Source organism: Rhagoletis zephyria, unplaced genomic scaffold (genome assembly GCF_001687245.7).
Source record: "Rhagoletis zephyria isolate East Lansing unplaced genomic scaffold, Rhagoletis_zephyria_1.1 Rzeph_scaffold_00076, whole genome shotgun sequence".
In the NCBI taxonomy this organism is placed as follows: domain Eukaryota; kingdom Metazoa; phylum Arthropoda; class Insecta; order Diptera; family Tephritidae; genus Rhagoletis; species Rhagoletis zephyria.
In genome coordinates this window covers 87,470-113,781 of record NW_016157160.1, presented here as the reverse complement: position 1 = coordinate 113,781, position 26,312 = coordinate 87,470, and the positions used below count along the sequence as shown (strand labels likewise).

The following is a 26,312-nucleotide window of genomic DNA, read 5'->3' as shown; positions in this document are numbered from 1 at the left end:
CATAGAGTCAACTGTGTACGTGTTCACTCACCTTTCGACTACACACAGTTGAGTCATTCAGAGTCATACCAGAGTCATGTCGTTGTAACTAACACATATTAATTTTTACTTAACACATCCAAACCGACTCGCGATTCAGGCGCACCGTGTATGCCGCCTATAAAGAATCCCTCATAAAAGTGATTTACTGTAATAATTTAGTTAATTAATAATTTTTATATTAAAAAATAATTATAAAAGAAATTTAATTTTGTGGCACTTTCATATTCTTTTCGGCACAATTTTTGAAGACCATTAGGCACATTTTGAAATTCCATCCCTGCTTGTACCACACACGCACGATTGAGAGAAATAGAGATTGCGCCAATAGCGGTACCGCTAATCCGCTCTTTGTGATTTTGACAGAATCAGTTGTGTGCGTGAATTGTGGTGCATTTGTTGATTGTGAGAATACTAAACAACCAAATAACAATTTTAATATTTGTGCGTTTATATTTCTACGTGGTTTTAAACAATTATTGAGACATTACAAAGCAAAATGAAGTGTGCCGTGGCAAAGTGTAATAGTGAAAACAGAAGGAAAGCGTGCGATATAAGTTTTTTTCGTTTCCTACTGACGCAAATCTGGTTCAAAAGTGGAAGCAGTTCTGCCGGCGAGGAGATGCATTAAACACCAAATCGAGCTATGTGTACTAGGGAAGATATTGAAAATAATACACAATTCGAAATGATTTTTATATTATAAACAAAGATGCTTGAGGCAAGTATTGGGTTTACATATTTATATTAAAACAGAGGGAATTGTAGTTAGAACAAGAGTAAAGCTAATACATGTGTACATATATATGTCAGTATTTAATTTTAGTTTAATTTTTAACTAATATGTATTATGTATAAATGCAAATCTGTACACATATAATTGTAATTATACTTATACTCTAATAAAATAAACAAGACTATTTACATGCTTGCTTCTACATGGAACTATGTTGGCCTTTCTTTGGTGAGTTCTAGTAGGTATATTTCTATGGTGAATGTAGACAGTTGCTTGTTTAGTTTGCTGGCAATGGCATATATACAAAAGCAGTTTCTACAGTAAATAGATACATGAACTTCACTACCTACTTATTTTTGTTAGAGCCTGATTCTTTTTAGTGCTGGTATGACGTAATGTACCAGTGGATAAGGTCGCCAGGCGCTAATTCAAGCGGCATCTTACCGCGCTGTTACGTACCTAATATAAAACAGTGCCCAAATTATTATACATTTTATAGTTCAGCTTAAATTATGTTTTACTGACATAGAATATTTGCTTCTAAAAAAGCCACGGTCAAGCATCCTCTCGGAAATGGTACAAAAGTCATCAAACAAAAGCTGTGGAGGCAACAGCTGTGGAGTTTATGGTGGTTGGCTACCGTCCACAAATACAAATATGCACTCTGGATGGCCTTTTAAAATGGCAAGTCCAAAAATTCACTTTGCTGCACACCTTCCTTTTGGTCTACATGAAATTGCAAACACTGTTAATACATCCATCTTTTCATGTGCTAAAAATCGCACTTATCTAAAGGGCTACATGTTCAAAATTATTGCTACGTGTTCCTAATTAATCAATCTTTGTATATTTATTGATTCCTACAAAACTGGGCCATGTAATATTAAAATTAACACATTTTTCTGCATTGTTTACAAATTTTTATATGCGTTTTGGCATTTCTCTCTCGCAATTGCACCAATATGACGTCACGCAAAAATTGCGCTCAAAAATCCTCTCTCATTGGCGCAATCTTGTATTCTATCATTCTTGGCGCAATCTTGTATTCTATCATTCTTGCCTCACACGCTCATACACACGCAACACACTTCAGTATCGATACGATAAACATTTAAGTTACCGCAAAATATGTTGTGTTGTATTCGTTAACGTTGATGGTGCATATACGGAACATGCGAGCTACAAGATTATTATGTGAGTAACGATTCGGTACTACAAGCACTTGTACCTCACGATTGAGAGAATACAGAGGTTGCGCCGATCTCGAACCGCTATTCCTCTCTTAACGAATTTGACAGAATCGTTGTTCGCATGACGTCACACTTGTGCAACTTGTTTACGTTTTCCTTGCAACATGTTTTCTTCTTCTTCCACTCTTGCTCACGTTTTGGCATTTCTCCCTCGCAATTGCACCAGTGTGACGTCATACAAAAGTTATTCTCAAAAATCCTCTCTGATCGGCGCAATCTTGTATTCTATCATTATTGCTTGTACCTCATAAGCAGGCATGGGCAGAGAACGAGCACACGCTCAAAGAGCGTAATCTTCGTGTGTACGTATACAAGCAAGAGCTCATAACAATCATCGCNTCAAAAATCCTCTCTGATCGGCGCAATCTTGTATTCTATCATTATTGCTTGTACCTCATAAGCAGGCATGGGCAGAGAACGAGCACACGCTCAAAGAGCGTAATCTTCGTGTGTACGTATACAAGCAAGAGCTCATAACAATCATCGCAACCAGCGTTGCCACAGACAAATTTTTTTTCCTACCATAACCAACCAAAACCTACCAAACATTTTTTTGAGTTTTAATATTTGTTTTCAGTGTCAAATTTTTCAAAAAACATAGTTAACATAAACTAGTAAACCTAAAACACAACTAGATTAATAAAAACAAATTAACTGCGTATAACGATTCATTTTACTGTACAGACTTATCCATATGTACATATGTCTCTTTACACATACATACATATCGTCACTAGATACGAATAAAGACGCGAGCTCAAAAGTTGATAGCGTAAAAAGAGGCGTACAAAAATTTCTTAACATAGGTGACGGCAAATAAAGCCGCGTTAACCTCTTTGACAGCGAAGAAAGACCCATAAACTTATGTCCGCGGTCATTGCAAATAAATCGTTGACGAGTGCGGACGTGCTTTTACTTAGCTCTGTCGTTATCAGTTTTCTTACGATGTCTTTGTGTGGTAATTGCGGTGCGCAGTGTGTAGGAGGTGATGCTGTTGCTTGCGGTCTTTGTTTACACAATTTCCATATTAAATGTGTTAAACTAAACTCGGCATGTTTAAAACTTTTGAANCAGTATATTTTGCTTTGCTGCCTCTATGCTTAGGTGCACATTTAAGATACCTACCCCAAAATGCGCATCAGAGGCATTATTTTTAAAATTTATAAGGAAACTGCTCCGATAGATCCATTCAACATACCTGCACATTGGCGATACCAGCCTTAAAAATTGTGCGACTAGTATCAATTATCAATGAAAGTATAACGTTTACCTGCACTGGCCCTATTTTGCTCATCTCGCAGAACAACGAAAATGGCTATCAATTTATGTAGTTATATACAGGGTTGCCACTTTGGTAAATTGTTACCAAAATTGGTAGACAAAATTTGTGTTGGTAAATAGGTAAATTTTTTCTCATTTTGGTAGATTTTTGTTGAACTTTTCGTTCCCGATTTCTTCTTGATATTATAAATTTCTTTGCATACTTTTTATATACATGCTTACATACGTATAAATGTATATTGATATAAAGCGAACATATCGTGCTCCATTCAAAACTCATTTTACTGGAATCCCGAGGAGCTTTTGATTGCCTAAATATTTTAAATGATTATTTAAATACATATAAAGAAAAAATTGCCAGGTATCTAATGACTCACTATGATTGTTCGCAAAAAAATCAAATCAACGCCATTTATTATCAATAGAAATTCTCAATTAAAAAAACAAAACACAAAAGACTGGCGACAAAAAAATTAAAAAAAAAAATCAACGGGAAGCACATTGCGAGCTATACTTAAGCATTATTTGCTTTAAAACTTGGTACCTTAAATTGTTCTAAAAATTCAGAGTAAAAAATTCGAAATTTGGAGGAAATTTTTTGAATTTTTTTAAATGTTGTATGTGTTGAAGGAAACTGAGAATATGCGAATAATATGACTCAAATACCGTATAATTAGTTAAATAAAAAGCTCCTTAAAAACAATTTTAATTCTTATTGAAATAACTAAAAAAAAATAAATAACAGTTTTAATTAAGATAAATAAAAAACAACAAAACTATTGTTTTTGTTAAAATAACTATAAAAAATGTATTGGTAGATATTTTCCAGATTTGGTAGATTTTTGTAAGTGGATGGTAAATATTTTTTTTCGTCAGTGGCAACCCTGGTTATATATATAGACAATTAGATAGCAATCGGTAAAAATTTCGCTTGCTGTAATTTGTACATGGTAAGTGCTCCGCCAATATTTGGTTTCATAGGGATTCGGATACCTTCCTCATTGAAGTAGTAAAGAAAATTCGCTTAAGTGCCTTTTTCGGTTACGTGCACAAGTTTTTCGTGCAAAGAGGGATGTGCAGCTAAGCAAAATATACTGTACGTACATATTTTCTATTTTTAGAAAATAACTATTACTCATTGTCCCGAAACCTGCCAAAATTCAATCAAGCCTACCAACCTACCAAATGTGAAAAAACCTCCCAGTTTTGGTAGGAAAAGTCAATGTTTGGCAACACTGATCGCAACGATTCTTGCAGCGTAAGGAAATGTTCGTTCATACATATACATACATACATACATATGTATACACGTAATATCCCAGTGGGAATTAGGAGCACGTAATAATACCTTATTAGCAACTTACTCTTCACCTGGCAGTCATTGCTTATGTAATTAGGAATTTAGAATGTACATTTGGTATCAGACATACTTCTGAGCCGCTTTACAAAGTAAGTTACGTGTAATGCAGAGAAGTCGCTCGGAGTAGTTCGGCGCTTGGAGATAACTTCGGCTGCACGTTACTTTGCAACTGACAACGTAATGTGTCGTTGGAGGTGTTCATTTTGTGCTTTACTAGTAGATGACATTGGCCATGATGACAATTTTGGTACTAAAAACTGAAAGAAAACATGGCTTACCTCGTAAGGTGCTTACCTATTTTCCCAGTGGGATAGTTTTGTATCGATTCGAACAATTTGATACAATCAAGCAGTGTTGCCAACTTTTGCGTTTCAAAAAGCACCAAAAACTTGGAAAAAAGTGTTTTACCACACTAAAAGTACCAAATGGTTTTGAATAAATTAACAATATTTACAAGAATGCATACATAAATCAATAAACAAAACTTTTTCGCTCATAACGATTGAAAAGCCACATGCTATAATGACTCATGCTTACGACGTAATACCGAAGTACTGCACATTAAAACTGATATAACTCAAGAAAGAAAAATCGAAAATGCTCTAATTAGAAATGAGCAAAAAAATTTTGTTTTCATTATATAACCTCAAATATCGCCAAAAACCGTGATTTTGGCACTTTGAGATTAGGATATCTCAAAATTCTAGTGCTAGAGCAATTGTGCGGCCAGATTTGTATGCAGCACCAAGAAACGATGTGTTTCACTCAGGTGGTACAAAAATAAAAATTTTTACAAATAATTAGAAAAGAAAAAAAATACTTAACTTACTCGCATATCTACTAGCATTTTCAACGCGAATAGAATTGAACAAGGTGAATTTTCAAGTTCAGCTTTTTATCAATCATGGTTGTATTTAAGTGCATTTAAATTTGTAGATTTTTGTAAATTCAGTGCTGCCACAGCTTTAAATATTTAAAAATTATTTCAGGTTTTAACTATATCGGAGTAATTTTAGTTCAGAAAAAAAGCACTAAAAAAGGCACTAGGCACTAAATAATTTTTTTTGGCGTTTTAATTTTCAAAAAGCACTAAATCTAGTGCTTAAAGCATCAAGTTGGCAACTATGCAATCAAGCACTTGTACCTCACACGAATCATACATGCATGTACATACGTACATACACACGCAACACAGTTTAGTATCGATACGATAAACAGGTTCGTTACCGCACAATATGTTGTGTTGTATTGATTCACGATGATAGACGGAACATGCGAGTAACGAGATTATTATGTGAGTAACGATTCGGTACTTCGAGTCAGGGGTTGTATTCGTTACTCAGTAACGAATACATACGGTTTGCTACAGCTGTAATCATTTCTGTTGTGGCGGTTATGGCATATCATTGGTCGCGTTCATAAGACGTAGCTGTTTAGCTCATCTGCTACGAAACTGCTGGCAACTGTTGAACCCAACAATTACGTCTAAGAACCGGCTTGATGAATATGCTGCCAAATGAACAGCTGATAAATGTAAACAAATGAAATTGGAAAAAATAGAGATTGTTGCGCCGATACTATTTAGAATTCAACGCTGAGCGGTCGCGGTGTTGAAAAAATCGTTCAATGTTACAATGAATTAAACAATGTAAAATTATATAACAAACATCTTAAAAACATATATTTAGAAACGTAGTATTATTATAAAATATTTTAGTTACTTTATCACTTCAGTAATATGTAGCATTGACACATTAAGTTAAACCTTTGGCAAATAAAATTAATATTTTGGCAAATAAACTTAATCTTTTGGCAAACAAATTTAATCTTTTGACAAATAAAATTAATCTTTGGGCAAATAAATTTAATCTTTTGGCAAATAAATTTGACCTTTTGGCAAATAAAATTAATCTTTTGGCCAATAAATTTAATCTTTTGGCAAATAAATTTGACCTTTTGGCAAATAAAATTAATCTTTTGGCCAATAAATTTAATCTTTTGGCAAATAAAATTAAACTATACTATAGCACTAAACAGTGTTTGAAAAAGTAATACACTAAAAGACTGCTGTTGCTGTGCTTGGAAAGCATTTTTTTTACTTTTGACGCTTAGCTTTACTGCGCCAATAGGTTCATTCCTTATCTTTTTGGACTAAAATCTGAAAAGTGTCAAAATGCCAGAGCGCAAGCAAAATGCGCTCACTAAAAGAGAATAACAGGAAAAGTAAACGAACGCAAAAAAACAAATTTTTAGTCCAAAGAATGGCAACAACAAAGCTAACGTCAAATAAGAATGGAAATGTATGTACAAAACACATTCACACAAGCACAAGCACAATAAACACTTACTATATCAATTATTTTTTGCCTCCTTCCAATTTCAATTCACTTTTTTTCCTTTTTAGATTATTCTCACTTTTTGCGTACTCTTTAATTTCCGTTAATTTAAATTCAGTTGAGTTTGACACTTTTCAGGATTTTGCCAGAAAAAAATCTTCTGACTAAATCTGACTACTTCGGACTGATGAGAGTCACTCTCATTGAGTGTTGCTCTCTCATTTTTGCTGTCATTTCCGAGTTAAGGAACGCTTTTTGGATTAAATCTGACTACTTCGGACTTTTTCTGACTATTTCTGGGAGAGAAGGAACGCTCCTAATATCAAGAGTTAACCTCCAACATAGCTGAAAAGTGTTTTTTCGTTTTTCTGTTCTGTTGATTTGACTGCTCACTTTCAAACAGTTCTGTCAGAGCATGGACTCAAATATTCGTCAAACTTTCTGGCGCATTTTATTTCAACAACACCACGCATTATGGCCAAATGGGATAAAAAAAAACCTAAAATGCTACAAATCTGGAACTCCCTTAATATATTTTCAAACGCAGGTACAAACAAAATTTATTTATGTGCATACGCACATACGTACATTAGGGTGCGCATCGAAAATGTTTTTTTTTTTTAATTTCAAGACCTTACCCCCTAATTTTATTCGTTTTTATGAGAAATATTATTGCCTATTTTTATAGATATTTTAAAGGTCATTTAGAGGTCGCGACCTGTCGATTTAGGTTAAAAAATACGGTTTGGTAGATTTATGAGTTTTTGAATGACTATTTCTGACACGATTTCAAAGATCGAATATCATCTGAGAAGAGGATATATAGGCCTTTAAAATGGTATCTAAGAATCTATTTTCGGACTTGGCTTGTTGGGATTTTTTATGGGGTAAAATAAAAAATAAAAACATATTTCTCTTAATTTTTAAATTTTGACCATTGATAATTTCTACAATTTCAAAATATGTAGTACTGTCTAAAATCAAATCTATTTTCAAATAAACTGATACTTTATTAATTGTAACCGCATTAAAATTGTCGAATTTAGGAGACTTTTCTTAAATACGGCCTTGAATTTTTATTGTTTATGTACCGGACTTACAGATTTTTTGAGCAGGGTGGCTAAGGAATTCATCAATATTTATTCAAAATTGATATACATATACAATCGTTCTTTAGCAAAGAAGTGGGTTTTTCATGCATTTTTAGGAAAAATGTGGTGGCACCGCCACTTATATCATATATGCGTATCTCAAAAACTACTAGACCGATCTCGACCAAATTTGGTATAAACATTGTGCTTAAGCTTCTTAAGGGCCGCATTGAAAATTTTTGAAGTCGCACAAAAACCACGGGTTCCACCAACGTAACGGTAGTTTCAAAAGCACAAAGCCAGCTATATTTTAGGGGGATTAGGTTTTGTCGGATTTCAAAAATATTCAAGACAGTACTTAAGAAAGCTAAGCACAATGTGTATACCAAATGTGGTCGAGATCGGCCAAGTAGTTTTTGAGACATACATATATGATATGAGTGGGCGGTGCCACCCCCTTTTTCCTAAAAATTCCTGAAAAACCCACTTCTTTGCTCAAGAACGATTGTATATGGGTATTTCCATACGTCGCATACGTGACAGTCGTACGTTTCAATGTGATACAAGCAAGGAATACCATTTGTTTTCTGTAACATTTTTGGGCCATTGTATAGCTTATAATTAGCTCTATATTTAACCGAAAAATGAAAACAATCGAATTGCTTGGTCCTGAAATATAAGAATTTAAAGAGAGTGTCGTTACGTGTCAAAAAATGGAAGTCGAGTTTTTCTTTTCTTACAAAATCGCAAAACTCTGCGAATTGTGGATGGCTATTTTCACGGAACTTATTTTAATATGACTTGGAGCAATTCTAGTTGTTTTTAGTTTTTTTAATTAATGCAACTTGTTTCAATTTTCTTTTACAACCCCAAGTGTGAAACGTTACGCTACGTCACGTGACATAAATTTCCATCGTTATATTTTGTTAATATTGCTTTTAAATTAATTTTTAACGCAAATAAAACATGTATTTTATGTAGAATATACTTTATATTTTGACTTCAGCGCCAATTCAGGGTGAATTTGTCGGAAATCTATGACTTATTATGTTTATTTTTTCTGAGAGCGCGCCCAGGAACTCGTTTTCGTACTTGGCAGCACTGCCAATCCCTGGGAAGATAAACAGCTGACACGCGAAGTGGCGAGATACCACTAGATGTGTGGAAAATGCATCACATTGATTTCAGTGGATTTCTTCTTCTCGCATTTTTTAATATTACTGTGAAACAGTATCTGTAACTAAACGCGATTTTACTGGCAATATAAACACTGAAACATAAAATAGATATGAAGAATATTGCAACTTTTGTTCTTTGTGTTTAATCAAAAGTTTCTCCATAAATTTCTCTATAAATGCCCATACATGTTTTCGTCACAGTGGCTCTACTGGAGAATGTTATAAAAAATACACACTTTGACAGCGCTCTCACGAGAAAAAGAGTTTCATATCTAGTGATCCATGCCGAACATGCTGGCAGCTAACAACTAACAGAGAGCATCTCTACACGTTCACCTACTGCCAGATATGCAAATGTGCTTTCAAATGCTCAACTTCAATCACATCTCGTTAACACACGAGCAGTGATCGGGTAACAACCAATAAGCTGGTGCAGAGACACGAGTTGGTCCGCTACAGCATGACAGAGGATCACTTTGTAAGTACTCCAATATACCGCAAATAGACTACATGCTCCAACGATTTTTGCAGGGACATACTACATACACTCAAACGTATTTGAGCTAAACAGCGATCACTTATTGAACTTGCTAAATACACATGTATGTACATTAGGGTGGTCCAAAAATGCATGTGAAAAAGTATATGTTTTGGACCACCCTAATGTGCATACATATATACACATTTATAAACGAAAGGCAAATATCCCAGTGTCGTCGATCACGCTTGCGAATTTAACGCGAGTTCTAATAATTAGGCAACGTAGTCTTTGGCTGAGACATAAAGTTAACTCGGTTTATTTCTGTAAAAGGTTACAAGTTAGACACTTATAAACGTGTGTACATATAAAATCAGTACTCACCGCAGTGTGTCCTTCGCTATTCTAATTCGATCGACGACTAAATCTAGTTGACATTTGCGCAAAAGAATTCGGCAATTTATATGCGCGCGCAATAGAAAAGCGATTGACGCATTGCGGTAAGTTCACAAAAAACATGCACATAGTGAGTACATATGTACAAGCGCAACAGGTTCTTGAGCATATTCACACTAAACATAAAAAGGGACAATGATAAATGCTGCAATGCGGTTACAAAGTATACATAAATACAATTCGATTGCATGTTTGTACATACATACACGCATATGCGTACGGACAATGCGAGTACATATGCAAATACATAATTGCAGGCGAAACTGGAGGAATGCAAATGTATAAATATACGTATACCCTACACATGACTACTGTGACTTTAAAACATGAAATTGCAATGACTTAAATTATATCGCTAAGCAGCAACATCCCCGCCTCCGTGAATCAACCCGATTCACCACATATGTCCAGGACAGCCAGCTTCGACACTGCACGTCGTTTCACGCCGCTTGTTGTTCTAACGTCGACTCGCCTCACTTCACCATCGGCACCTGGATAAAGTCGTTCCACCTTACCTCTACACCATTCTCGTCTCGGTGTATTAGGGTCGCATATAAACACTAGGTCCCCTTCTCGCAAAGGTTCCTTTCGCTGGCACCACTTTACTCGACGGGTTAATGTTGGTAGGTACTCGGCCACCCACCGCTTCCAAAAGTGGTCTCTCAACTGGCGGGCAATTCTCCACTGCTGGCGTACAACGCAAACTTGCTCCAAAACGTCTTCTGCGATGGGGGTCTGCGCGTTGTTTGGCTCACCTAGAAGAAAGTCGTTAGGCGTCAGGGGCTGCTCTTGGTCGACGGATATAGGCAGGTGAGTAAGAGGCCGAGAATTAACAATGTTTTCTGCTTCAATTAAAAGGCAGTTGAGCGCGTGCTCCTTCGGCGAAGCCTCCTTTAACGTCTGGCGTAACACTCGTTTCACGCATTGCACTAGCCTTTCCCAGGCACCTCCTTCTGCTGGATTGAATGGCGAATTAAATTTCCACTCAATGCCCCTCCGTGATAACTCGTCCTGTACGTGAGCGCAATCGAACACCTCACTGAATCGCTTGGCTTCTTTATCAGCGCCGACGAAGTTCTTTCCATTATCTGAGCGCAGACGTATAGGCACACCACGACGATTTATAAAATTTCTAATGGCGACAATACAGGAATCGGTGCTTAAGTCATGGGCCAGCTCTAGGTGCACCGCTCGCACTGTCAGGCAAGTGAAGAGAGCTACCCACCTTTTCTCCGTACTGCGCCGGATGGTTACAGTTATCGGACCAAAGTAATCTAATCCCGTGTAAATAAATGGCCTATGGTCTGTCGATAGGCAATGGTCCCATTTGAGGTGCTACTGGCTGAGCTTTACTCAAACGACATACCAAACAGTTTGCAACTACGCTACGCAACAAACCTCGCAAACGTGGGATCCAATAGATTCGACGAATCTCGCATATGGTAGCCTCTGTATTTTGATGACGCATAGTAATGTGATAGTGCATTACCACGAGCCTTGTAAAGTCATGGTTTGTTGGCAATATAATAGGACGTCTGGAGCTTATCGGAAGCCAACTCGCCCCATCTATCCGTCCATTCACACGTAGGATACCCTCTTCATCGATATGTGGCGACAGTTGTAGAAGAGCACTACTACGGGCGATGTTTTGACCATTCTTTATCTGCTGGAGTTCATCGGCAAATGCTTCATGTTGAACGAAGCGACATAACAGCTTTTTGGCAAGTTCTATTTCGCGAGCAGTTAACCCATAATAGCAATCGCACTGAATACGGCGGCGGCAGGCGTCCAAGAAGCGCAAAACCCAGGCTGCAACTCTCACCACTTTGTTGTACGAAGAAAAACGCTTAAATACAAAAATATTAAAATTGGCTATTACCAGAGCATATTTAGGGCGAAGTTCCTCTTCATGTTCGTCCTCGCTGGTTACCACAGCGTCGTCACTAGGCCAAAGGTGTTGCGGCTGTTGTAAAAATGCTGGTCCACATGACCAACGGGCGGTTGGGCCGAAATCGAGACGGTTGTTTGAGCGCGTGGCTTCATCGGCGACATTTAGAGCAGTTGGAAGCCACCTCCAGTCTGAAGGGTTCGTGATAGCCAATATTTCCGCTACCCTGTGTTGCACGAAAGGTTTGTAGCGACGATGTTCACTTCTAATCCACCTAATTACGGTCTTGGAGTCGCTCCACAAAACACACTGATCGACATCCAGTGAGTGTTCTGCTCGTATGCAGTTCATCAAGCGGGTACCCAGCACAGCACCTTGGAGTTCCAGTCGTGGAACCGTTAAGGCCTTAATTGGAGCACATTTCGACTTCGCGGCAATAAATACAACTTCAATTTCGCCGCTGGCACTCTCCGACCTAAAGTAAGCGACAGCTGCAAAGGCGACCTCACTGGCGTCAGCAAACACGTGAAGCTGCAAACCTTTTGGCGTACCCTTACGAAAGTAGAAACGGGGAATCGCAAAATCCATGACTGCAATTAGTTGATTGCGCCACTTTTCCCATACATCGTTGACCTCTTTTGGCAATGGCTCATCCCAGCGAACCCTTTGCTTCCATACATCTCGCATGATCAATTTAGCTCCGACAACAAAATTGCTTAGGAATCCCAAAGGGTCGAAGATGGACATAACGACGCTTAGGAGTTCTCTTTTGGTGGGCTGCCGTGATCCATTTATAACCGCTGCGTCCACGTTGTTAAACTTTAGCTTAAACCCAAAGCAATCGGTTGAGGGTTGCCAAAATAAACCCAGAACCTTTTCTACCAACATACCTTCTTTTTTGCAAATAGATCGTGTAGCTTCGTTGCCATCTAGCTCATTTACCACTTTCTGCGAGTTTGACGAAAAATTCCGAAGTTCGAAACCGGCTTTTGAATGGATAGCGCGCACCATCTTCGAAACAGCGATGGCTTCCTCTACAGTATCAAAGCTGTCAACGAAATCGTCCACATAATGGTGGTTTAGTATAGATTTCACCGCGCGGCTTATACTTTCGTTGTCACTACGTTGCTCTAGCGCATTGACTGTCTTGATGTAGTTGGCGGCGCAAGGCGAGCAGGCAGCACCGAACGTCATCACACACATTTCATATACTTCTGGTTGTTTCGTGACATCACCACAACGCCACAGGAATCGCTGAGCACACCTATCTTCTCGTTGAACCAATATTTGGTGAAACATTTCTCTTATGTCACCACACACCGCAATCGCTCCTTGGCGTAAATGGAAAAGTATAGATGGCAATGACTTGTACTCTTGTGGTCCCTTCAACAGATTTGAATTAAGGGAAACACCACCAACTTCAGCTGCAGCGTCGAAAACTAAACGTAGCTTGCCTGGCTTATTAGGGTTAGTCACCGCAAAGTGTGGCAAGTACCATATCCTAGGTGATGGCAAGGCGACGTCTGATGGCAGTAACTTACGTGCGTAACCCTTTGCTACATAGGCGTCTATGATGCGTTTGTATTCGGCAGCGAACGCAGCATCGCGCCTCATCTTGTTTTCAATACCTTTCAATCTTTTAAGCGCCATGGAATAGCTATCAGGCAGCTCCACATTGTCACGCTTCCACAGCAGACCCGTCTGGAACCTTCCATTAACGCGGCGCGAAGTCTTCTCCAGAATAGTTTTCGCGCGGATATCGGCTTCACTTTCGATGGGCGGTGATGGTCTGACCCCAAAACTCTCAGTCTCAAAATAGTCAGCCACCAGATTGTGCAACGACTGGTCACTGTGGCTGTTCACGAGCAAGCACAGCGGCAATGAATTTTGCTTGTTAATAGTTGGGCCAAAGACTACCCATCCCAACTCGGTGTGTGCTGCGAACGGACCGCCTTTGTTCATTCTCACAGTTGATAATGGCAAACCGAGGTGGCAGTGATCAAGCCCGATCAATAACTTAGGACTTACCTTTGAATAAGGTTGTACTGGCAACTTACGCATATGTGTGTCGGCACAGCTTAGCTCTGTTTTGCTTAAGCTTTGCGATGGCAACTGCAAATTCGACACCCCGTAGACACTTCGCAATTTATGCCTTTTTTGCATACCGGCTCCGCTGACAAACAAGTCTACTATGACGGCTGGTTCTTGTGCGGCGCGGCCTCCGAACCACTGTACATTTAAACGTTGCTCCTGACCACGTAAACCCAATTCCAGAAGAAGAGCTTTGTCGACCATTGTAATCGACGAACCTTCATCCAGCAGCGCATACGTCTCGACGCGCTTGTTATTGCCGTACAATACAACTGGTAGAATTCTAAATAGCAGCTTGTTATCAGCGGGACCCTTACTGCAGCTAAGAACTGCAGCTTCTGTATCACTTAGCTGTCGGCTACGGGATGGCTGTTGAGTTTGTGGAAAGCGTTGGGATACGGGGACGTTCCTGTTGCGTTGGCGTATATCTGCTGGCATATTATTGGCATTGCATCCACCTTCATGCAACAATTTGTGGTGCATCCTTCTGCACCCCTCTACGGCACATGGCTTGCGCCGTTGGCAATCGCGTGTACCATGCCCGGCATAAAGACATGAGAAGCACAAGCGATGTCTCTTCGCTTCGGTCCACCTATCTGCTACTGTATGACCAATGAACTGTCTGCATTCAACCAGTCTATGTGGCCCCTGGCATAATGGGCAGCTCGGCTGACGTTGCGACTCGGTGGCATGCAATACGACACGACGTTTAGAGTCTCGCATTGACTCAATGTCATACACTGTCGAGATAACATTCGCCAATTTCGTGAGCCACTCGCTAAAGTGGCTTACTGTTGCATACGGCTGTATGGATGCTGAGTAGCTTGCCCACTCGATACGTTTACTCATCGGCAATTTCATGACGAGTTCATCTAGTAGTGTAGGATTGGCGAGATGCTGTTCTCCGCCGTTGGCTGACTGTAGAAAAATGCAAATATTGTTTACCTTTGTTGAGAATGGCACTAACCTCATCATTGCACTCTCTGATATGGGCGCGATTTCGCGAACTTGTGCTAATTGACTTCGGATCAACTGTTCGGGGCGACCAAATCTAATTTTGAGCTGTTCAATAACGTTGTTGACGTTGCTCGGGTGAATAAGCAGAGACTTTACAGTCTCTCGTGCTTCGCCCTTCAGACATTTATGTAGCCTTTGATTGTTCTCAAAATTGCTGTACCCATAGACAGCAGTGGATTCTGTGAAAGCCGTATAGAATATCGGCCAGTCTTCAGCTTTTCCACAAAAATCCGGCAAAACCTGCATCTGTCTAGGTAAGCAAGACGACTGGGTGGCTACAGAACCCATGTTGGGATATATAGGTGTGTCAGATCTCAAAGTAGTGACACCACTCGGAGGCATTATTGAATCGGCATGTGCATTGTTGGGTACTGGTATACCATTCGATGTGACATACTGTACATTTGTAATAGGTGTGCATGTTGTGAAATACAACGGTGAGTGGCGGCTATCGGCTAGTGACGTAGACGGTGCTGGATTTGCCATAGTCGTTGTTGGTAACTGCAGTTCAGGTGAGTGTGCAACTCGATGTTGCGTTGTTGGTACTTGGGAAACTAGAGAGCCGGCGACGTGAGGGTTGTTGGGCGCAATAGCGCTGCTACCTGGCCCAGCGCTTGCTGCTTAAGTTTGGGACTCATGCTCTTTCAGCTTTACTTCAGCAGATTTCAAGCTATTTTCAAGCATCGCGATACGCTTTTGCATTGCTTGAATCATAGCTTCCTGTCGCCCTGCAGGTGTTGATGTTACAGACGTTGTTAAGTTGCGGGTGGCTGCTCCTGCGGCTGTGGGAGCTGCTGGCGATGAACTGGCTGTACCGGTGGTAGTGGTGGCGACTCCAACATCAGTCCGTGGAGCGGGTTTCGTTCCGGCAGTATTCGACGTGGCAGCATTCGATGCAGAAACGTTACCTTCCATTGTATCACTGTTTAATCGAGGGCTGCGGCGTGGTGATTTGCCCATGTAACTTGCAGTGAAATTTTGCAACAAAGAAATCGCAAGTTGGCAAATTTCAATAAAGACTGCGAAATAAAGCAATGTCGTCGATCACGCTTGCGAATTTAACGCGAGTTCTAATAATTAGGCAACGTAGTCTTTGGCTGAGACATAAAAGTTAACTCGGTTTATTTCTGTAAAAGGTTACAAGTTAGACACTTATAAACGTGTGTACATATAAAATCAGTACTCACCGCAGTGTGTCCTTCGCTATTCTAATTCGATGGACGACTAAATCTAGTTGACATTTGCGCGAAAGAATTCGACAATTTATATGCGCGCGCAATAGAAAAGCGATTGACGCATTGCGGTAAGTTCACAAAAAACATGCACATAGTGAGTACATATGTACAAGCGCAACAGGTTCTTGAGCATATTCACACTAAACATAAAAAGGGACAATGATAAATGCTGCAATGCGGTTACAAAGTATACATAAATACAATTCGATTGCATGTTTGTACATACATACACGCATATGCGTACGGACAATGCGAGTACATATGCAAATACATAATTGCAGGCGAAACTGGAGGAATGCAAATGTATAAATATACGTATACCCTACACATGACTACTGTGACTTTAAAACATGAAATTGCAATGACTTAAATTATATCGCTAAGCAGCAACACCCAGTTATGCATACTTACCTTTGCATGAGAGTTGTCACATAAGAATCTGTTAAATGGGCTTTGCGTGTAAGCGGTTACCCAACGCATAGCACTTAACATGTAGAACTCTGTTGGGTTTTGATTTTTACGTAAAAATGGTATAGCAGTGCAAGTATGCATAACTGGGCTAAAAGCAGCGCTTCCCAGCCAGCAAAGAAACGGTAGTTTTGCCGACAGTGCAATTTCGTTCAATTTTCCGTATCCGAAAACGCATGCAAAAAACTCCTACAGTTATCGTCAATTTTCGTATCCGGAAAACGTTCGAAAAAGATGATGTCATTTGAAAGCATTATTTGTATTTTATTTGCTCAAGCTAAACATTTGAGTGGCTGAGCGTGCAGAGGAGTGTGCCGCCATTTGAAGGTGCCGGGTTCAAATTCAGTCATGCGCTTCCTAATTTTATTTTATTTCTTTTGAACCATGAAACAGTATGTGTGAAGTGCAGAAAAAAAGCGTATTGAACGAAAAATTCAATCAGACAAATTTCAGAAAAAACAGCCGAAAACGTATCCTTTTCAACACCATTTTCGGTAATTTTCTGTACAAACGTTTCTGCCGCACACTTTAGTGGGAAAACGGATCACTAAAGTATACGGAAATGGGATCGGTAAACGGACAAAAATCCGGTTACCATCGACTTTTTTCCGTTTTCGGATTCGTTTAATCTTTCTTCGGCAACAATTTCCCATATACATATGCCATTTGAACATTTTTGGAGAAATACGCTTTTTAATTAAAAAATCCTTTTTCACCTAAAAATGACATTCTGGAAATATTTCACATTTTTCGGTTTTTTCTAAGAGTCTTATTTCACGAAAACATATAAACAAGAAAATGAAAACAGTTACATTTAGGAAAATTCGGAGGGACAATATTATAATAGAAAGCCACGCTTATGTTGACAACATTTTTCAGGCGAAAATAGAATAAAAAAATAAAGGTTAAGGTGGTCATTTACAAACAGTTACGCCAAACCTCCGGATGTACTTCTGCCATGAAAAAGCTTCTTCGGAATTGTAGTAAAAGTGTGGATCTCTTCATTTGTGTCACAACACCAAGAAGAAGAACACGAATTAGGGTTTCGCTTAGACTGGAAAAAGCCTTGAAAACTTCGAAACACTCAAAACTTTTATTGGGAGGTCAAAATTTTTATGCAATTAATATACCGGTTTATTCGATACTCAAAAAGTCAAGATTTCAATAAAAATAAGATTTCAAAAAAACCGCGTACAGATATTCAAAAAAACAGGTGGAGACCGGTTTGGAAAAACCGAGTCTATCACCTTAGAATTAGGAATGTTAATCCCGGGATCCCAGGATCCCGGACTTTTTAAGGTCTCGAAAATCCCGGGTTTCTTGGCAAGTAATCCCGGGATTTACGGGATTTGTAATTTGCACTGGTGGCAATAATAGAACCTCCATTTCTTGACCAGTATTGGCTATATTTCTTTTTTTATTTAATAATTAATATTTTTTTATAAATGTCTAGCTCATTGTACATATATCACCGCGCGATAGTAAATTTTAAACACAAATATCAATATATTCGCGCAACCATGGACCAAATATAGTAAAATTGCGTTTTTAGTGTTTCTGACGTCAGTAATTCAAAAATTATTTAAAAAATTCAGAGAAATGTGCTTAGAAAAGAAGTATGGGTATAAAATTAAGGAGGAAATCTCGTAGAATTTAAACATATTCAAGTTTCTAGGTTTCTAGTGCAGAAAGGCTGGTAAATATTGAAAATGTCATTTTAAAATTTTATCCTTGAAATTTCGCAATATTTGTTCGAATTTCGTTCTTCTAACTGTCAGCTTAAAAATTACCTTTTCGTCCTGGTGAATCCAAAAAATTAAACTTTTTTAAATTCTTAAGAAATTTCCTTGCATTTGTTACCCATATTTTTATTTTACATTGCATTGAATTTTTTAATAGTTTTTGGAATTAATCATGTCTTTGAAATTACAAAGTTTTGAAACCATGGTACAATAATTACAGGTATTGTCTTCCTAGAGAGTTTTGCTTCACATCGAAATTCGTGCTCCCTTATTTTCATTTTGACGCAGTTCAATGTTGATTCTTTTACTTTTATTTGGCTTTGCTTTTTGTTTTCGCTCAATTTAATATTTATAATTTTTCAAAACAAAAGAAAAAACGTTTGAAATTAAGTGAGCCATACAAATTTTGAATTTATTTACCAGCAAATGTTTTTTGTCGGCTTTTGCAATGTGAATATGTTCTCTGTAAGATGGTTTGTTAAAAAAAATACGTGAACATATATGGTATATGGGGCATGGAAAAAGGGATATTTCCAGCAGTAAACATTTTAGTGTGGGCAACAATGATATTTTTTAAATAAGGCAGATCGGAATATGCGCCCTCTGGGAAGACAATACCTGTAATTATTGTACCATGGGTCAAAGCCCATTTATTTATTATTTATTTTATGGTAGGAGAGCTTCTCCAACAATATAGAAGCAATTTTTTCGATTTAAGTTGTTGAAAAGTAATGAATATCTAAATCCCGGGACTAATCCTGGGATCCCGGGATTGTGACAACGCCATCCCGAAAATCCCGGGATCAGAATAAGCCGAAAAGTTAACATCCCTACTTAGTTTGCAGATGTATCCATATTGCTTTGCTACCTTCAAACAAATCAAAAGGAATTTAATAAAAGTAAATTATTTTTAATATTACAATGCACGAATACTTTAGGGGTATTCGGAACTTGTTGTATATAGATACAATTCGTATAGTGCTTATCATAACTATATGACACTCACATATTGACAAGTTTTGACTATTTATTTTAATTTAATTTTTTGTTTATAAAAATGTAGTTTATTAATATTAAATATTACACTGTACAGCACTCGGCTGGGTATTGGATCAAACCAACTTTTTTTTTAAGAGACTGAGTCATAAGTTAAAAAAGAAAGTTCTCCGTTTTTCGAAGTTAGCCTCCGAAATCGAGATATGGGCCTTTCAAATTCGAAATTTTACCTTTGGTAAAAAATTATTTTTAATTATTGAATGTAAAAAACAGAAAAGTAAAAATACAGACGTGGTCCGCCTTTTTCTCTTATTTATATGGTATATAACTTTTTTGTGAAAACTTATATTACAGGTGCTATAACGGGTCAAAGGTCAAATCTTCGAAAAATTAAAAACTTAATATTTCAGAAAATTTTGAACTGATTTTTAAAAGATTCATATCGTTGTAAAGGTGATATAACCCCCTTTCTTTTGATATGCATATTTTTATACTTCGTACATAAAAATTTGAGAAAAAACATATTTAAAGGAAAAAATATCTTTTTTTGTAAAAAAAAATATTTTAAACAAAAAAATTACTAACCGATTTTTAAAAAATTGGTATCGTCTTAAAGACGATTAACCCCCTTCTTCTGATATGCATATTTGTATACTTCGTATTTGGAGAAAAAAAAATTAAAAGGAAAAATACCAATTTTTTTTTATAAAAATTACTAATTAGTAATACAATTCAATACCGTATTTAAATAAAACAAATAATTTTTAGTGTTTTAAGTGTTAATTCGTTCTTGTTCACCCGCAGTCCTGTTAAAAATAAAGCAAAAGTATATGTAACAGAAGTCTAAGGCATATAAAAACATAAAAACGCCGTGGTTTTTGATTTTTTACATAAGAGGTTATATATAAAAATTAAAGATAATTTTCTGTTTTATTTAAATAAAGTGTTCAATTGTATTACCAATTAGTAATTATTTTGTTTAAAATATTTTTTTTTTTTTTTAAATTGATATTTTTTTTCTTTTAAATGTTTTTCTCAAATTTTTAGATGCGAAGTATACATATATACATATCAGACGAAAGGGGGTTTAATCGCCTTTACAACGGTACAAATTGTTTAAAAATCGGTTGGTAATTTTTTTATTTAAATTTATTTTATAAAAAAATTTATTTTTTCCTTTAAATGTGGTTCTTCTCAAATTTTTATATGCAAAGTATACAAATGTGCACTTCAGAAGAAAGAGGTTTAATAGCTTCTTTTTGGTTGTTTGTGTTTCCGACAGGGTAGGAGTATGATGAATTGTGGAACGATTCCGTCATCCCTTGTCAAATTTGGTTTGGAGACAAACCGGTTTCGGCGTTGTGCCATCTTCAGTGTCATTTTTCGTTCTGAATAGTTCGTGTTTCCTTCCGCTTTTTATGTATTCGAGTTACTATCTGTTTTAACTGTCATTAGTCATGCATACCCATCTAAGTGCGACCACTTTTGTTTCATTATCTCACAGGTAGGTGCCTTTCGGTTGCTTGTATTCGCCGGCGGGTAGAAATCCGTTATTTCCGTTTCGTGATTGCGTCGGTTTATGTTCCGTTATTTAGCAGGTATTAGGTTGCTTGCTTGTGCCGGCAGATAGAAATCCGTTACTTTCATTTTCTTGGTCTCTGCGGCGTAGGTATGTATCTTCGCGTTGGCGTTTTTTTCAGGGGTCTTCTCATATTTTTCGTACAACATCTTGAGTGGTTCGAATATTACATCGGATACGGTGTTTGTTTGTTCGTATATAATTCTCCCTTGATATGTTTTCTGCTTGCATATCTCCATGTTTTCCAATATGTTCAAACGCCGTCCTTTATGCTGTACATGGAGGAGTTTGGCTGCCTTATTAATTTTCATTGGTGTACATTTATTTTCGAACATATGATTTGCGAAGTTTGATTCTGGTGTGACGCTTGGTTTTTGTGTCCTCTTATTGTAGTCTCTTATATGTTCTCGGAATCTTGTTTTAATCTTACGGCCAGTTTGCCCTATGTAGCTACACTTGCATTCACACGTTAATTTGTATACACCCTACNGAAAAAAAAATTAAAAGGAAAAATACCAATTTTTTTTTATAAAAATTACTAATTAGTAATACAATTCAATACCGTATTTAAATAAAACAAATAATTTTTAGTGTTTTAAGTGTTAATTCGTTCTTGTTCACCCGCAGTCCTGTTAAAAATAAAGCAAAAGTATATGTAACAGAAGTCTAAGGCATATAAAAACATAAAAACGCCGTGGTTTTTGATTTTTTACATAAGAGGTTATATATAAAAATTAAAGATAATTTTCTGTTTTATTTAAATAAAGTGTTCAATTGTATTACCAATTAGTAATTATTTTGTTTAAAATATTTTTTTTTTTTTTTAAATTGATATTTTTTTTCTTTTAAATGTTTTTCTCAAATTTTTAGATGCGAAGTATACATATATACATATCAGACGAAAGGGGGTTTAATCGCCTTTACAACGGTACAAATTGTTTAAAAATCGGTTGGTAATTTTTTTATTTAAATTTATTTTATAAAAAAATTTATTTTTTCCTTTAAATGTGGTTCTTCTCAAATTTTTATATGCAAAGTATACAAATGTGCACTTCAGAAGAAAGAGGTTTAATAGCTTCTTTTTGGTTGTTTGTGTTTCCGACAGGGTAGGAGTATGATGAATTGTGGAACGATTCCGTCATCCCTTGTCAAATTTGGTTTGGAGACAAACCGGTTTCGGCGTTGTGCCATCTTCAGTGTCATTTTTCGTTCTGAATAGTTCGTGTTTCCTTCCGCTTTTTATGTATTCGAGTTACTATCTGTTTTAACTGTCATTAGTCATGCATACCCATCTAAGTGCGACCACTTTTGTTTCATTATCTCACAGGTAGGTGCCTTTCGGTTGCTTGTATTCGCCGGCGGGTAGAAATCCGTTATTTCCGTTTCGTGATTGCGTCGGTTTATGTTCCGTTATTTAGCAGGTATTAGGTTGCTTGCTTGTGCCGGCAGATAGAAATCCGTTACTTTCATTTTCTTGGTCTCTGCGGCGTAGGTATGTATCTTCGCGTTGGCGTTTTTTTCAGGGGTCTTCTCATATTTTTCGTACAACATCTTGAGTGGTTCGAATATTACATCGGATACGGTGTTTGTTTGTTCGTATATAATTCTCCCTTGATATGTTTTCTGCTTGCANTCAAGTCAAGTTAATATTTGTCTAAATGCTGCGTTTTTGTGTTGCTGTGGGTAGTTAGTGGTTTCATGTATTACTGTGTCCGTCGCTGTGGGCTTTCTGTATATCTCATATTCCAGTCTGTTGGTAGTCTTGTTTATTTTAATAGTTAGATCCAAATAGTTGAGTTTTCCTTTCTCTTCCTTATCCATCGTGAATGCAATATTTTTGTGTTGTTCATTAAGGTAGTCTAATATCTGCTCCTCTTTGTCCCCCTTTATTATGCATATTATGTCGTCTACATATCTAGCGTCCCCTAAATTGGTTGTGAGATGCTCCATATAGGTTTAATAGCCTTTACGCTACAAACTTTTTAAAAATCGGTTAGTGTTTTTTGTTTAAAATATTCTTTTTATATAAAAAAGTTATTTTTTCATTTAAATGTGTTTCTTTTTAATTTTTATATACGAAGTATTCAAATATGCATATCAGAAGAAAGGGGGTTTAATCGCGTTTACACCGATACCAACCTTTTGAAAATTGGTTAGTATTTTTTTTGTTTATAATATTTTTTTATAAAAAAGGTATTTTTTCTTTTAAATGTGTTTTTTTTTCAAATTTTTATATAATAAGTATACAAATATGCATATCGAAAGTGTATAAGTTATATTCGACTATGAACTGTTCTATAGTGGCACTCAGTGCTACTATTGCTCAGCCGCTACTATGCAAAACACACTTATTGTACTTGGACACGCTGTCCATCGTTCGATTAGTTCAATAAATTGGCATTGTTGTGCGAACCGTAATGGAATGAAGACGTCTTTTGATTGTTCTTGTAATATATGGTCCTAAATCGAGCCGGATCAATAAATTTGGAATAAAAAAGTTTTGAGCGAATAATCAAAGATTATTCTGGATGAATAAATAAACAATAATATGAAATACATAGTTTGGACGAGCAGTGAACATTTTTTCTTCTTCTCTTTTTATTGTGCGAAACAAAATGGAGCCACCTTACCCACCAGGTACAGACAATGTGCGACGAATGCATATAAATGCTATTTACCGAAATGAGAGATTTACATGGTCCGATAAATTCAAAACGTTAGAATTAGCTGAGTTGGAAGAGCGCAAAGAATTATTGAAAACATTGTTTGCAAATTTTACTGAAGCACATCAGAATTTGGTGACAAGACTATCTGAGCGAAAATATTTTAAGGCTGAAGACGATTTTTATGCCGAAATCGAAAGGAAATATCAAAACACCATTATTCGGTATCGCCAACAGACGGCAACCGTTGAATCGAATTTAGCTTTGCGATCATTAGCACGAACCAAGGAAGAGTCACCAGTGCGGAATATCATGGAACGATCAACAATAGGCATGTTTTATTCAAACATCACAAGCGAATAGCTAAATCTTGGTCAAATAAAACGAAATTAGCTTATTTCCTATGTTAGCCTAATTTTGACAGTCGTTTGACTGCAAATAGTGTCAAAGCAAGTTTTTGCGTCTTTCTGATTGGCTGAAAGAGAAAATTCCTGATGCTGAATGGCAATGCCTCTTGTTCAATATACAAGCCAAGATAGCTTTTCATAAGCCAATTGGGTAAGTCCTCCATACAAAATAAGCTAATAGCTTAAATTTCTGGACAAATAAAACACGGCTATTAATGCCTTTGGAGCGCCGAATGAACGAACGTTATGTGGATCTCGAACGACGACATCAAACTTTGAGTGACCAATTAAATCAAATAAGTGTGCGAAATTGTTCACGTTCATCAATACAAAGAAAGCCACGTTCACCGGATTGTTCAACAGTTCATTGTCCATCATTATCGTACGTGAGTTCACGATCGCCAAGAAAGGGGAGCCGTTTACCAACGCTGCAATGGAGTCGAAACGATGAGCCATATATTGTTCCAGCGGTGCGGTCAGTGGAGCAGCAAGCTTCTGGCTTTGATTTGCGGAACAAAATTAAGGGAAATCGGAACCGACAGTGTAACTTTTGCCTGGAAAATCACCGTATGCACAAATGCCCAAAATTTTTAGAACTCAATCGAGTTGAGCGCGAACAACACGTCGCTCTGTTGGAAATGTGCCGCAATTGTTTCATGCCGTTAGCAAAGGGCCGACACCGCTGTGCATTTGGGCATTGTTGGGTTTGTGGCCCAAGCCACCTCCACATTAGCTTGCTATGTCCAAATAAGCTAAATGGAATTGGTACTTATGCGGATGAATGTTCTAGTGTAGGCGTGCGGTCATTTCATCATCATCTCAAGAGAGAGAATCGTGCGAACAGTCTTCGGATACAGACGTAATTTTCAGAGCAGCGGCACAAAAAAAAACATTTTCTTTTATAAACTAACCTTTTTTCGAATCGAAATATCTCCTAACGGATCTCAGTAACACTTAAGCAGAATGATAATACCTCCAGTCCATTAAGTTGCTAAACTGTAAGCAACCGCATCCAATGCATCGATGCAAAAAATTCGAAAGCTTAACGTTGTCACAACGGCGCGAAAAGGTGCGGGAATTGAAGTTGTGTTTTAATTGTTTCAAACCGACACACAATTCAAGTAGTTTGAGCGGTCAGGCGCGAGACTGTTCGAATTGCCCAGGTAAAAAACACAACTCTCTGTTGTGCCCAAAGTCACAAAGAAATGCTGCTTCGGTAAACGTTGTGAGAATTGACAATAGTGGATCAACGGCCAAACCTCAGCAAAATATATCCGGTGAAGCCCCTTTGTTTGTTCCACCAAATCAACGAGCAAATTTTCAATAGAGCAGCGTAACCAAACGACACCGGTTTTAGCAACAGGTTACATAAAGCTGCTGAGCGAAAAGGGTGATATTTATTTTGTAAACACGTTATTTGATAGTGGACTGGAGACAAATATAATCGCTGAAAACCTTGCGCGAATGTTAAAATTGAAAAGAGAACGGTGCGTGATCCACATCACTGGAATTTTGGGCAAACAATTGTGCGGAAGTTCAAAGGTCCAAACAACTTTGCATCCATGGTTTGACGAGGGAATGGAAATTGGAATTTCAACGACATTTATTGTTTTGAAAAGTCTTCCCCAAACGAAACGTTATTTTATAAAAGAGCGAATTCCTGAATTCGAAAGTTTGAAATTAGCTGATCCATTTTATCAAAAGTCGAGAACATTCGATCTGCTACTAGGCATCGAATTTTGGGCGAATATTGTACAAAATGATTTGATTGAAAGCGCCATCGGATTGAAGGCACAAAGACCTTTGTTTGGATATGCAATTTTTGGATCCGTACTAATGAGCGAAGAAAATATCAATCGGGCTGCATTGAAAGTGTCAATTGGAGAAGGGCAAAATTAGATAAGTTATTATCGAGATTTTGGAAGTTAAATGATTTTAGTGAATGTAACTACCCTTGGCCGAACAACGGGCTGAGTGAATATTTTGTAACACCTCAAAACGAGATGAATTGGGTAGGTTCG

The 26,312-nt window shown here is 37.4% G+C and overlaps 1 protein-coding gene and 1 long non-coding RNA gene across 3 annotated transcripts in view; one reads left to right on the top strand and one right to left on the bottom strand.

Annotated features, from left to right (window-relative positions):
* Window positions 1–26,312, top strand: part of TfAP-2 (transcription factor AP-2) — a 429,556-nt gene that overhangs the window by 351,549 nt on the left and 51,695 nt on the right. The window lies entirely within an intron of this gene.
* Window positions 11,791–19,995, bottom strand: LOC108372791 (uncharacterized). Its single transcript, XR_001848894.1, has 3 exons — window positions 19,986–19,995; window positions 13,215–13,235; window positions 11,791–12,355 (listed from the first exon to the last, which is right to left on the bottom strand). It is a non-coding gene; the product is annotated as an uncharacterized LOC108372791 (long non-coding RNA).